Source organism: Panulirus ornatus, chromosome 19 (genome assembly GCF_036320965.1).
Source record: "Panulirus ornatus isolate Po-2019 chromosome 19, ASM3632096v1, whole genome shotgun sequence".
Lineage (NCBI taxonomy): Eukaryota > Metazoa > Arthropoda > Malacostraca > Decapoda > Palinuridae > Panulirus > Panulirus ornatus.
In genome coordinates this window covers 10975999-10985998 of record NC_092242.1, presented here as the reverse complement: position 1 = coordinate 10985998, position 10000 = coordinate 10975999, and the positions used below count along the sequence as shown (strand labels likewise).

Below are 10000 nucleotides of genomic sequence, written 5' to 3'. Positions count from 1 at the left end.
GATCCCAGCTTTTAGCACCATGAATACGAAGGTACGACCCACTACGACCTTTGACGACGATGCTACGACCTTTGAACACGATGGTACGATCCTTGAACACGATGGTACGATCCTTGAACACGATGGTACGATCCTTGAACACGATGGTACTATCCTTGAACACGATGGTACGATCCTTGAACACGACCGACACGATCCTTGAACACGACCGACACGACCCTTGAACACGACCGACACGACCCTTGAACACGACGGTACGACCCTTGAACACGACGGTACGACCCTTAGGCACGACAGTCCAGTAACGAAACCACAAAACAAGCGTTCGTACCCTGAAGTATTACCTGTAATTTTTGGTGTGTTTATGAAGGTAATAGATTTGCCTGAAAACCTCTGTATAAGGACTATTTTTCATACAGACCACGTATGTGGGGTTGAAATATATATTAGGAAGCCATTAAGGCTTGTAATTATGTACTTAATGGTTACTTCTTTTTTTTAAGAAGATTCTGTGATTATTTCTTTCGTATCAGTTGGCTATCTGTCGGCTTGAGGAAGTATTGTGAGATATTTCTAAGTACAGAACCGTTTCATTATCTTGCGTCCCAATTCTAAAACAAAAATCTTTTACGAGAAATATCCTGAACTATTATTAACTGCAATTTTTTGGCATTTGTCTGAGGTTAAGATGTGCTTGAAAGCCAAATCATAAGGTAGTGGGTAACGCTAAGACATAGTTAAGTTGATTACACTTGTACTAGGCAAAGTGATCTGTATAGTGACTCTGCTGTCAGTGAGGAGGAGAGTTTTGGCAGTACTAGTGGTACCGGCCACTTCCTCGGACCTTTCCTTCTGTGATAGACCTGCCTCTCCTTATGTTCACTATACCAACATTCGTGGTCTCCCTAGTGACCTATCCTCTGTCGAAGACCATGGGTCTCGTACCTCTCCTAATGTCTTGCTTCTCCCTGACACCCCAATGATCTGATTGATGTCCTCAACATACTCCCCCTTTTTCCACATGCAACTATGATCTCCACTCACGATTCCCGATTCAAAGGTGGCGACACCTCTTTCGCTCATTCTAACATCAACACACCTGTTGCACGCCTCGAGGTCCTTGAGTCGCCAAACTTAGATGTTATCTGGCTCAGGGTCTGTTGTCTCCCGCGAGCTGAGGTCTCCTCTTCTACTTAGGGGATTTCAGCGTTCCACCATTGGGAATGGCTGAATTCTTCCCCATACGGATGGTAGGGCGGGGGTGAGGGATTGAAGCCCTCACGTTCTCCACTCTCAATGATCTAGAGCAAATTGTCTCCCGCCCTACCCGACCGCTGTGGCCATTCTCCTAATATTCTGGATCTGTTCTTCGCCTCTGATCCCTCTCGCTGTAACTACACAATCTCTCCTCTGGTTGGTTCATGTGATCACAACCTCATCAATGTATCTATTCTAACGGCATCTATCTCCCTCCCCCCCTCCAACAGCCCCTTCTAAGCGTAACGTACTGGGACCCCAATAAAGCTGACTAGTATAGATTATGAAAAAAATTCGATTCTGATTTGGGTAAATCACTGTTCTCTCATGTGGTGATGCTTCTGTCTCCGCCAAATGCATAGGAGAGGTTATTCTTGTGGGAATAGGGCCATTTACCCTCCTCCTCCTCCTCCAAGACGACCTCTTTGTCCAATCCACGATTCAATTGTTCCTTTTCCCGGGCCATTCAGGCAAGGGATCAGGCATATCGGGCTTGGGAAAACTCTCCTTCCTCCAATTCCCATTCGCCATTTCATCTGTACACACTTCTGGTCCAGGGAATGAGAATATATATATATATATATATATATATCTATATATATATATATATATATATATATATATATATATATATATATATATATTATCCCTGGGGATAGGGGATTAAGAATACATCCCACGTATTCCCTGCGTGTCGTAGAAGGCGACTAAAAGGGGAGGGAGCGGGGGACTGGAAATCCTCCCCTCTCTTTTTTTTTTTTTTTTTTTAATTTTCCAAAAGAAGGAACAGAGGAGGGGGCCAGGTGAGGATATTCCAAAAAAGGCCCAGTCATCTGTTCTTAACGCTACCTCGCTAATGCGGGAAATGGCGAATAGTTTGAAAGAAAGAAAGAAATATATATATATATATATATATATATATATATATATATATATATATATATATATATATATATATATATGATAGCTGAATATAGGTTATCTGAAGACTGTGTTCATGAAATTATACATGCGTGAGCCTTCATAATTCATTCCAGTTCAAAGAAAACACATTTCCCCCCCAAAAAAAGAAAATCTCTCTATACATATATATATACATAAGAAAGGCTAATGAGATATATGCATACGTATATTTTTCAATTTTCTATGATTTCTTTGAAGATAACGAGAGATAAGTCTTCCATGAACAATAGCAGATGATAAGAGATTACCGCCGTCCTATCCTTTTCTCGGAACACATGTCGAGGACCGGGCACAGTCGAGAGGAGCGCTGATTCTCGGAACATCTTGACCTCCGAGCCGACAGCGCGACGGCGGTGGTGAAAGCAATTCCCCCAGAACGCTTCTGATAACACTTAGGGCACTCCCTCCCTTTTCCCTCCCTCCTTCCCCTTTCCCTCCCTCTCTCTTCCCTCCCTCTTCCCTCCCGATAATTCGCAAAGCACTTTGGGCAGGTTATACCCTCTTTCTCTCTCTCTCTACCTCCACGCACAGTTTGCAAAAATATCGTTTGCTGCGTGCATCATGGATTCTATTAGGAGAGAGAGAGAGAGAGAGAGAGAGAGAGAGAGAGAGAGAGAGAGAGAGAGAGAGAGAGAGAGAGAGAGAGAGGCGATCGTCCCAGAGAAATGATTCGTGTGTAGACCAGACTGATGGAAGGGAGTGAATCTGTCACAGATGGTTATGATGAATGCGGGGATTGGTAAGGTTTGGTCTGGTGGGTTTGGAGGGAGAGGGGGATGGTGGGGATTGGTGGAGCGATTGTAGGGATTGGTAAATGATTGTGGGAAGCAGTGAAGTGATTTTGAATACTGATAGTGTGATTTTAAAGGTGGGTAGGTGATTTTGGGGGACTGATGAATTGATTTTAGGGATTTTTAGGTGATCTTGGGGACTGACGATGTGATTTTAGGAATTTTTAGGTGACTGGGGACGAGTAGGTGATTTGTGGGATCGTTAGGTGACAGACAGGTGATTGCAGGAACAGTCAAGGCGATCTTGAGGATTAGCAGGTGATTGGTGAGTGATTGGAGTGACTGACGACCGTCTGTTTCGACTGGCAGTTAACTGTATGGACTGGAACAAGGCAGTACAGCGACAGAGCGGAAGACAGTTCCCAAAATCTTATGGATTCTCACAAACTGATGGAGAGAAATATAGAATTTTAGTCAGATAGAAAGATTAGATATAGAGACAGTCGGAAAAATAACGATAGATGGGTTCTGCTTTTATGTATTGACGGATCTAGAAGAATAGACAGGGAGAAATGACAGGGAAGTAGCTAGACGGGTGTAAAAGGACAGGTATCTGTAACAGGGATGGGCGAGTAAACAGGAGGTTGGTACAGAGATAAGCATTTTTAGATACCTGTTATCAGGGCGCCTCATCACGTACAGCAGGGGACGTAAGCTACTCCGTTTACTAGAGAGAGAGAGAGAGAGAGAGAGAGAGAGAGAGAGAGAGAGAGAGAGAGAGGGAGGCGTTGGGGACGGAGAGCTGGAAATAGCCTCACCCCGCCCGCGAAGCGTGTGGGCGTCGGTGAGGCTTTGGCCGTCAGCTCCTTGAACAAAAGACATTCCTTTTGACGTCTCGAGGAATGACGCAGGCAGTATTCCTTAAGAGATATTAGGGGGTATGAGAGTGGGCGGATGCACGGGGGGGGTTGGGGGAGGAGGAGGAGGAGGAGGAGGAGGAGGAGGAGGAGGAGGAGGAGGAGGAGGAGGAGGAGGAGGAGGAGGAGGAGGAGGAGGAGGAGGAGGAGGAGGAGGAGGAGGAGGAGGAGGAGGAGGAGGAGGAGGAGGAGGAGGAGGAGGAGGAGGAGGAGGAGGAGGAGGAGGAGGAGGAGGAGGAGGAGGAGGAGGAGGAGGAGGAGGAGGAGGAGGAGGAGGAGGAGGAGGAGGAGGAGGAGGAGGAGGAGGAGGAGGAGGAGGAGGAGGAGGAGGAGGAGGAGGAGGAGGAGGAGGAGGAGGAGGAGGAGGAGGAGGAGGAGGAGGAGGAGGAGGAGGAGGAGGAGGAGGAGGAGGAGGAGGAGGAGGAGGAGGAGGAGGAGGAGGAGGAGGAGGAGGAGGAGGAGGAGGAGGAGGAGGAGGAGGAGGAGGAGGAGGAGGAGGAGGAGGAGGAGGAGGAGGAGGAGGAGGAGGAGGAGGAGGAGGAGGAGGAGGAGGAGGAGGAGGAGGAGGAGGAGGAGGAGGAGGAGGAGGAGGAGGAGGAGGAGGAGGAGGAGGAGGAGGAGGAGGAGGAGGAGGAGGAGGAGGAGGAGGAGGAGGAGGAGGAGGAGGAGGAGGAGGAGGAGGAGGAGGAGGAGGAGGAGGAGGAGGAGGAGGAGGAGGAGGAGGAGGAGGAGGAGGAGGAGGAGGAGGAGGAGGAGGAGGAGGAGGAGGAGGAGGAGGAGGAGGAGGAGGAGGAGGAGGAGGAGGAGGAGGAGGAGGAGGAGGAGGAGGAGGAGGAGGAGGAGGAGGAGGAGGAGGAGGAGGAGGAGGAGGAGGAGGAGGAGGAGGAGGAGGAGGAGGAGGAGGAGGAGGAGGAGGAGGAGGAGGAGGAGGAGGAGGAGGAGGAGGAGGAGGAGGAGGAGGAGGAGGAGGAGGAGGAGGAGGAGGAGGAGGAGGAGGAGGAGGAGGAGGAGGAGGAGGAGGAGGAGGAGGAGGAGGAGGAGGAGGAGGAGGAGGAGGAGGAGGAGGAGGAGGAGGAGGAGGAGGAGGAGGAGGAGGAGGAGGAGGAGGAGGAGGAGGAGGAGGAGGAGGAGGAGGAGGAGGAGGAGGAGGAGGAGGAGGAGGAGGAGGAGGAGGAGGAGGAGGAGGAGGAGGAGGAGGAGGAGGAGGAGGAGGAGGAGGAGGAGGAGGAGGAGGAGGAGGAGGAGGAGGAGGAGGAGGAGGAGGAGGAGGAGGAGGAGGAGGAGGAGGAGGAGGAGGAGGAGGAGGAGGAGGAGGAGGAGGAGGAGGAGGAGGAGGAGGTATATCTTACATGTAGATTTTTTTCAGGTCGATTTTTAAATCTTACATGTAGATTTTTTTTCAGGTCGATTTTTAAATCCTACATGTAGATTTTTTTTCGGGTCGATTTTCAAGTCTTACATGTAGATTTTTTTTCAGGTCGATTTTTAAATCTTAAATGTAGATTTTCAAATGGTACAGGTCGATTTTTAAATCTTACATGTAGGTTTTTTCAGGTCGATTTTTAAATCCTACATGTAGATTTTTTTTTCAGGTCGATTTTTAAATCTTGCATGTAGGTTTTTTTAGGTCGATTTTCAAATCTTACATGTAGATTTTTTTCAGGTCGATTTTCAAATCCTGTATGTAGATTTTTTTGAGGTCGATTTTTAAATCTTACATGTAGATTTTTTTCCAGGTCAATTTTTAAATCTCAGAAATTGAATTCTTTTTTCAATAACACTGGAATGACTTTTAACTTATAGGATAATTGATAGGAATTATATCTTGATTCGTTCTTGAGACGAATAGCCATAGACGTAGTTCCCTTAAAAAAATTTTTTTTGGTTAAGCACAGCGCTTATTGACTGAAGCCTGTAGTTCGTCTCCGCTTTTCCAGCTGAATCTGGAATGATCCAGTCGTTGGCTCCCAGCGTCGCCTTCTGCTGGCTCTGGTCTTAGCAACGAAGGGCGCGCGTACGTCACCAGAAGCTCCATCTTCGCCACGAGATAAGGTAGGAGGGAAGGAGGGAGGGAATATGCAGCTGCACTCTGGTATAGATTGATAATCTGTCGCATCCACAGACCTCTTTCTTATTCTGTGATTGGCTCTTAAGGGATGACGTCAGGGTGAAGTCTCATTCAGATTGGTTGAACGCTGTTCAGAGTCAAGGGGAGCTGTGACCCCGTATTTACTGGTCCATCGGTGACGTAAGCGTGACGTCCCCGGCCAGGGATACGGCTAGCGTCATTAGTAACTCTTCCTCATGATTGGATGTAAACTAGTGACGTCTTGAAGGTATTCAACCAGGATTGGCTGGACGCGACTGACTGACGTCTTCAGGTACACATCAGTCCATGGTTGTTGTTGACGGCGACTTAGAGAGGCCATTAAGAGGAGACGAAGGAAGAACAGCAGTTTTCCTTGATGTAGAAGGAAATTTCGACGTTAATCCTTGGAATATGAAGGGACGACCCCTTGAGCACGACATCACGACCCCTTGAGCACGACGGTACGACCCTTGGGTATAGATGGCCTGGCCTTTGACGTAACCCTACAGGCTCAGGTCAAAGGCCAGGCCAGTCATACTCAGCGTTCTAACCGTCAAACCCATTGGCCGTACCGTCGTGCTCAGTGGCCGTACCGTCGTGCTCAGTGGACGTACCGCCGTGCTCATTGGTCGTACCGTCGTGCTCAGTGGCCGCACCACAGTGCTCATTGGCCGTACCGTCGTGCTCAATGGCCTTACCTTCGTGCTTAATGGCCTTACCGTGGTGCTAAGTGGCCGTACCTCTGCGCTCTGTGGCCGTACCGTCGTGCTCAGTGGCCGAACCTTCGTGTTCAGTGGCCGTACCGCCGTGCTCAGTGGCCGTACCGCCGTGCTCAGTGGCCGTACCGTCCAGCTGAACGCGTGGGCCGGTCGCGCTCCATGGTTCGTGCCCTTTGGCGTCGTGCGGGCGGCGGTCCGCGCTGCTTTCATTTTCGGCTCTGCCGAGTGTGACACATGACACTTCCGGTTCATGCTGTCATGCAGCGCTAAGACAGGTAATCAGCGGAAACATAAATAAAGCGAAGACTACCCGACGTTCTCGAGGTCGTGTGTACGAGACTCGGGTTTAGCTATGTAGTGTCCAGGGGGTTAGGGAAGGAGGGTGGCTTTTCTGGTAAACTTTCACTTTGTGTTATTCCAGTAAAATACGTAAGAGAAATGAGAGAAAGATAATCAAAAGGAAGACAAATAGGAAGGAATAGATATATTTGTGTGTGTGTGTGTGTGTGTGTGTGTTGACATATTTGTGTCCTGTAAGGGGGAGGGGAGTTCTACACTCGTGGGGCGAGCCCCATCTCTTGAACTGTCTCTTGCTAACATACAACATTTACAACTTTATACTCTCAGCATTCACGCTTTTAAACACTCGGGTTGTTCCATTCATCCACGACTCTTGTTACTATCAAAGTAGATTCATTTATTCATTTATTTTCATTACACCTTTTTCCGACACACTTTTTTTTTTCTTCGGCTTTATTTGCGTGTTGTGACCTCTGGTGATGGCGAAGTAGTGGCGTCTCTCAAAGTACTGTTCACTTTCGACGTCATCAAACTGGTCTCGAAAACTGATGAAGGTTCTGTTGTTATCTCCCCTTCATGTTCTCTTCCCCAGGATGGTTAGGGACTGTACTGTGCGACTGTGGCCTGGTCTGATATTACCATAATTGTCATTACTGCAGCAGCGTTTTTGTGAATTCTGGAATGTTGATAATGATAATAATAATGATAACAATAATAGTAATAGTAATAATAAATATAATGATAGTGATTGACAATGAAACTAATGATAATAGTGATGATGGCAATGAAACAATGATAATAGTGATGATGGCAATGAAACAATGATAATAATAATGATAATAATAATAATAATAATAATAATAACAATAATAATAATGATAACTGATAATTATTTGTTAGTTGTGGACTGGTAGAGAGCAAAGAGGGAGTGTGGTCAAATCCCAAAGTCAAGTTTGGGCCACCAGACACTCGACCTCCCGGGCCTCACTGCTCACCTGAATTTCTCGCAGTGTCTCATCGTAGTTTCCTCTGCCATAGCTCTCGATCAAGACCGATGTTCCTATTCTTATACCCGAATGCTCCAGGCACGCGACAGAGCCAGAGGTGAGGAGGAAGAGAGAAGGGGGAGGGTGACCTGAAGCTTTACAGGCGATGGAAACACCCAAGCAAGCCCCCTCGCTCCCTGCCCTTTTTTTTAAGGAGGGAAAGCATAGCTCTAGCTCTATGGGGAAAAAATATGTATCATTCGCTAATGAGAGAGAGAGAGAGAGAGAGAGAGAGAGAGAGAGAGAGAGAGAGAGAGAGAGAGAGAGAGAGAGAGAGAAAGAGAGAGAGAGAGAGAGAGAGAGAGTATGTAAAGGTAGGAGTGGAAGTAGACGAGGTGAGTGCACGGTGCATGTTGGGAGGTGTGGAGATCCGTCTGGTATTCTAGTTTTAATGAGACAAGTGACTATAACCAGAGCTCCTGACGCAGAGGCTGCTGCTGGTGGTGAAGGGTATTTCCCGGGTATGACTTCAACTCTCCTTAGTCAGGAGGAGAGTATTTACCAAATGGCTCTTGTTTACAGCATATATATATATATATATATATATATATATATATATATATATATATATATATATATATATATATATATATATATATATATATATATATATATATTCCTATGAGTCCACGGGGAATGAAACACGATAAGTTCCCAAGTGCACTTTCGTGTAATAATCACATCATCAGGGGAGATACAAGAAAGAAATATAACAGTTGATATACAACGAAGAGACGTAGCTAGGACGCCATTTAGTAAACAAGTGACTATATATATATATATATATATATATATATATATATATATATATATATATATATATATATATATATATATATAGATGATAGATAAACAGATAGATAGCTATTCGATAATTCACCGTTTCAAAATGATTGGAAAAAGTTCTGAACATTTAGTATAACGAAACCTGAAGGATTTCTGGGGGGGGGGAAAAAAAAGATCAATTATCTGCGGAATTCTCTTCATAGTGGTTGGAAGATCTCGGTACGGCAGAAACTGCATGTATTGTGTTGGATGGGGTGGAGGGAGAGAGATAGAGAGAGAGAGAGAGAGAGAGAGAGAGAGAGAGAGAGAGAGAGAGAGAGAGAGAGAAATCCTATTGATGCTATCATTGGGTAGGAGGGCGTGATGACGCAAAGGGTCATCTGGTTCACACCACGTATATTGTCCCAGGGAAAAAGAAAATAAGAAAAAAAGAGGGGAAAAAATAGCCTCTTTGTTATGTATTCACGTTTTTGCCTGGCTTTTTTTCCTTTTTTTTACATATACCCCGTTTTCTTTGAGTATGTCTTTGAGTATCATTAGTATATGGAATATATAATCACTATTCCCTGCTAACGACGGAAGTGCCAGTATAGATTTATGACAGTGCTTCTAACACAGTTCATTAACTTTGGCGTAGCACTTTGACGTGATGTGACGTCATAGAAATTGAAGGATGTCTCGATTGAAGAAGGGTGTCTCGATTGAAGGACGTTTCGATTAAGGGTGTCTCGATTGAAGGAAGTTTCGATTAAGGGTGTCTCGATTGAAGGAAATTTCGATTGAAGAAGGGTGTCTCGATTGAAGGAAGTCTCGATTGAAGAAGGGTGTCTCGATTGAAGGACGTCTCGAGTGAAGAAGGGTGTCTCGATTGAAGGACGTCTCGAGTGAAGAAGGACGTCTCGATTGAAGAAGGATGTCACGATTGAAGGACGTCACGATTGAAGGACGTCTCGATTGAAGAAGGATGTCTCGTTTGAAGGACGTCTCGAGCATGTTTCTGCTCGTGTTCAGTATCGTCACGTCAAGTTCTCTCGGAAGCCCCGAAGGTAATGATTCCAGGAACATCTGTCACTCCTGAGAATCTGTTCTCTCTCTCTCTCTCTCTCTCTCTCTCTCTCTCTCTCTCTCTCTCTCTCTCTCTCTCTCTCTCTCTCTCTCTCTCTGCCTTTGGAATGGAACAGTCAGTCTTGAG

At 46.4% G+C, this 10000-nt stretch overlaps 1 protein-coding gene across 3 annotated transcripts in view; it reads left to right on the top strand.

The window, feature by feature from the left end:
- LOC139755392 (uncharacterized) overlaps nucleotides 1-10000 on the top strand; it is a 338128-nt gene that overhangs the window by 238469 nt on the left and 89659 nt on the right. For all 3 annotated transcript variants that reach the window (XR_011714088.1, XR_011714089.1, XR_011714090.1), the window contains one exon: nucleotides 5806-5920. The gene's annotated coding sequence lies outside the window, so the exon portion shown is untranslated. The remainder of the gene's footprint in view (nucleotides 1-5805; nucleotides 5921-10000) is intronic.